At 40.2% G+C, this 4821-nt stretch overlaps 1 long non-coding RNA gene across 1 annotated transcript; it reads right to left on the minus strand.

Moving 5' to 3' along the window:
- Window positions 1–3290: 3290 nt before the first annotated feature.
- LOC118598179 lies at window positions 3291–3946 on the minus strand. Its single transcript, XR_004947299.1, has 2 exons — window positions 3577–3946; window positions 3291–3455 (listed from the first exon to the last, which is right to left on the minus strand). It is a non-coding gene; the product is annotated as an uncharacterized LOC118598179 (long non-coding RNA).
- Between the last annotated feature and the right edge of the window lie 875 nt (window positions 3947–4821).

Below are 4821 nucleotides of genomic sequence, written 5' to 3' on the forward strand. Positions count from 1 at the left end.
TCTGCCTTCAGAGTTCAGAAGGGAGAAGTTCATATCTAAGTTCAGGTTTTTGCTGTAGTGTGACTTCTCCCATGCTCCTTGACTTCATTCGCCCATCTTCTTAACCTGCTGTATCCTTTTCAAGGTCTCAGGAAGTGTCTAACCCAGTTAGGTAAAGTGACTTGGTGTGACTAATAAAAGCTTTAAAGACCCACTCCAATGAAAATCTTGTTTTTAGAGTTTTAAAATCAAAGTTACCCTTTTAAGCATTTAATTTATTTAAATTTTATTTGAATCAGGAGCAGACAAAAACAATGCAGTTTGTAAGATCTTGTAGAGGTGACATAGGCTCAATCTGAATTCTTCCCTTCTCCCTTCCCCTTGTGGACAGAGGGAACAGCAAAGGACATTTTCTCAGCGGAGTGCTTCATATGAGGGCTGTTCTTCCAAACGGAGGGTGATGGAAAAATAGTGTCTAATATTTCGGACGTGACTTTCGTTCAATTATGTCATCAATATCCCCGGTCCGCTAGCTTTAGCTTGGAGCTTCCAGCGCTTGAATATACACAACAGCAGTTTTATAATTTTAAAAAGACCATGCTACAACAAAAAATCATTACTTAGCTTTCAATGTAAACTTCTGTGGTTCAGAGCGCACCAACATGAAGAAAAGCGCTTCTCAGCGAGACGCGGTTTACCCTCGTGATGGTGGACTTTGGACCCCTCCTCTTGGAGGGTGAAGCTTAAAAAAAATAATGTTAATCCGGACACAACTTTGACTTAAACTGTCACTTCAAATTAAGGAGAAGGGAATACTTCGGATTAGGACGTAGTGTCACACTTTAACCATCCTCCTCCACCTTCGACCACCAGAGGGAGCCATTGCCTGAGTTTTGACAAGCACCTTCCTCACCTCCCGCCAGTCTTCGCCCTCTGCCCCCATGGTTCACTAGCTGTTCCACATCAAGCAATGATCACAGACTGTATTTAGTCTGGCACCAAGCAGATCTTGGTGTGAAGTCTTGTTTTGTGCTGCATACAGTCTGAGCAGGCTTCCCATGTTTGAGTCTCTGTGTCCTGAACACCTCTGCCTCATCGTCACAAGTAGAACCTACAATCTTCACAATCATGTAGGGAGACTAAAAGCTATGTTTTACAAATATTAACCATTGAGGGTCTATCTTTTTGGTTTGGTTTCATACCTAATGTGTATAATAGAGCCAGCAGTTAAAATATTTAAATAAAATCTATAAGAACAGAAATAACTCCTTAGTAAACCCATTTAGACATTTTTAAGCTCTTAACAAATGTCTTGACTATTATTCATTATTTACAAAATTGTGTAATATTATTAAACTTTCAATTTGTGAAAAAAAAATGTGACTCAAAACCCAATTTAAACGGTCCTCAACCTGACAGTGAAGCTCCTCTGCTGACCCAACCAAAACCTCAGTTTGTGGATTTCTGTCACCAGATACTGTGATGCACTGATCCCCCAACAGCAGTAGAGAGAAAACCCTGCCTGTGGTCATGAATTAGCAGGTTGATGTGTGTGACCGGTTCACACTTTTTTCCTGAGACTAGTTAGCATTTGACACTGTGATGGAGATGTGCAGTGACGCGAGCTTCATGTTTGTTGTGAAAAGTGCACAAGGTGACACCTGACCCTCAAGATGATCAGGCTGCAGCTTGCAGGGAAGACGCCCTGTTTCTTAAAGACGCCTATCTTGTTACAAAGATAACAAAGAAGTAAAATTCCTGTAAGAAATCAAATCTTTAAACTTTTTTTAACCTCACATTGTGGAAAACTTCAGTGAAAACTAATGTTGGGGATTTTTTTCAGTTTTGCAATCCACCAGTGAATCATGTTATGTTTATTAAAGTGTCTTCTTCTGTGTGATTCATGTTTTCCCCTGCCTGGTGCAGAGCCTGTTGACAGAACAGGTTTTTAATTGACTTCTAAGCCTCCAAACAGGCAGAACCAAACTTGACTTAAAAAAACAACTCCAATGAACATTGTGTCTTTGGTGTTTTTCACGTGTTCTTGTGGAAATTTCCTAATAACGGAGGACATTAATTGAGAAAATTAGACCCAGTATTGCATTTCTGAGTATTTTGTAAATGAAATTCATGTTTTTTTTTTAATAAATAACAATTTTTGATTTATTTTCAAAGTCTTTCTATTGATTTTCTAATTATGATAATGCAAATTTAGCCAAAATCAAAAAAATCTGTAATTTGAAAATAGTTTCTGCTGAGTTGCAGGAGTTCATCAGAAATTTCCGTCTGAGTTGTAGGGTCTATTGATGCGCACTAAGCGTTCCCTCATTTTCCCATCATCCCTTTGTTCTCACCCTAGCTTTCAGCCCTATAACCCCCAACAAACATTACAGATGCAACAAAAATGGGAATTAATATTGGAGCTATATTAATTTCCATGGTTTTCACTCTTATAATTTTGAGCCATATTCTAGCATAGACAGCAAACTCAAAGATGTACATGGATCTATTTGTCCGCAAGTGTCAGAATGGACAGGAGAAGGGAGATTGTGACCTACCGGCTGTAACGTCACACACATTTTTTAATCTGCTCCTGATTCACAACAATTTGAATTAAAATGTAATTATAAACTTAATTTTCCTTATACATGAGAAAAATGCCACAAGAATATGTTGAAAATCCCAAAAATATTACTGTTGGAATGGATCTTTAAAGAAAAAACACTGGGAACGCTTTTATAATAGCACAAAAGATAAATGGGCTTCTGTGTGAAGTTTCTGATATAACCTTTCTCTCCACTCTCATGGCTTCCTCCTTCACACCTCACCTGCATAATCTCCATAACACCTGTTTAAAAACAAAAAACTGAAAACAAAGTCTCAACCATTGAGGCTGAACAAGCCGCCTCCCCCTCCCTGTGTGAAAGGTTCTTCCTGGAACTGACTCGACCTCAGGCGTGTGTGTGTGTGTGTGTGTTTGCCGGCAGCTTATCAGTCTTCTTCAGCACACAGCCACACAGTTTGTTCGAGTGTCTTATTCAAGCACAAAAAAATGAAATTCTTTGATATGAGCTGATTTATGTCCACACAGTTGTGATACTTGACGAGTGTTGTGCTGTGAGCTCTGTGTGCGATGAAACTATGATGTTTTTAGCCACATCTGATGAACCACTGCTTCCTGAAAAACTGGTTTTGCTCTGTTTATCTGCCTAGCTGCACTCCCCTGCTCTGTGTTTGCTCTGTGGTCACAGGTGTTGATGGTAAGTTAGGGAAAAACCAGGTGCATCAGAAACTTGATAAGCCAAACGCAATTTTTTTTTTAATTTTCTAACACTTTCAAACACATTCACGCCAAGACGATGTCTCCTCCTCTGCTTCACTCGTGGGTGATTTGATCTTGTCATTTACGGATGTCCATGACTGTAATTCAGCAGAGGAGCCACACCTCGACCAACTGCCTCACAACAATGGGGTGGCTGTTAAACACACACAAGGATAAACACAGGTTAAGATGGAGGGTGTGGCCCGAAGATTTGTTAGAGATAAAAAGCAGACAGCTCTTGTCCTCAGCCAGACGTCGCCCTGTCAGGGATTAACCTGGGGGGGTTGCAGAGAAATTCCTGAGACGCAGTCACCCCAGACCTCTCCTGCAACATGACAACACAAGCAGAGTTGGACAGGAGACTCCTAAAGTTCTGCAGAAAGAAAAGCATTTTTTTAGTATGCTTGTTTCATTTTTAGGGTTCTCGGAATTACGTTTGGCACTCTTTGTGGTTAAAGGATGAACTGCAGCAGCTGTCAGAAAGAAAAAAACAGAAGTTAAAGTGAAAGTTTGAGTATTAACACCATGACAGATTTATGCACCACAGATAATGGTGAGAACAAGAATACTTTTCCTCTTTTAGTTCAAAGAAATCATGTGAATAAAACATTAACAGAGTTAAAATCCAGATTAAACCTTTCCAAATAATTAGGAGTTAATCATGAATAAGAAGACTGTTGTTTTGATGAATATTACACAAATTAGTATAATGCAAAAAAGCACAAAAATTACACTTAATTGTCTTATTTGTTCTTGTTACTGCTTGTACAAAAATGGAGACATACCTTCACTTATTGAGATTTTGTTGAGTAATGTCATTATAAAATGTGCAGTAATTACAGTATGTTGAATCAACTAAGAACAATTTATTGCCTGACTGCCTCCAAGCTTAACGAGGATGTGCAGTGTGTCAAGACTAATGTAGATGTGAATGGTCGAGATGAGCTTCCTCCATATAGAAATAGGATAAGAACCTCGGTCAGTCAGAGCACGACTACAGCTCCTCCATGTCCAGGGAGCCAGTTTAGGTGGCTCGGGCATCTGATCCGAATGCCTTCTGGACACCTCCTTAGGGAGGTGCTCCGGGTATCTCCCACTGGGCGGAGGCCCCGGGGAAGACCCTGGAGAGACTACACCTATTGGCTTGCCTGTGAACATCTCGAACTCCCCCCAAAAGAGTTGGAGGAAGTTTCCGGGGAGAGCTTGAATGTCTTTGCTTTCCCCGGGCTCTGATGCGACCGTCAAAGTCTTTACGTAACTGTAAAAGTTAGAGCTCCCGCTGCCTCATCAGAGCAAAGAAGATCATCAGAGACGCATCATATCCTGGACACTCCCTGTTTGATCTGTCGCCTTCAGGCAGACGCTACAGGTCAAGCAGAGAAAGGACAAAAAGACTCAAGAACATTTGTTACCCACTGAAATAAACCTGTTAAACGTGGAAAGGAAGCCTTAAACATGGAGCTCTTCCAGGTTTTCTAATATTCAATAATTTTGTTTTATCTGGTTTTAACAATTTTAAC

Source organism: Oryzias melastigma, linkage group LG24, assembly GCF_002922805.2.
Source record: "Oryzias melastigma strain HK-1 linkage group LG24, ASM292280v2, whole genome shotgun sequence".
NCBI classification, from domain to species: Eukaryota; Metazoa; Chordata; class Actinopteri; order Beloniformes; family Adrianichthyidae; genus Oryzias; species Oryzias melastigma.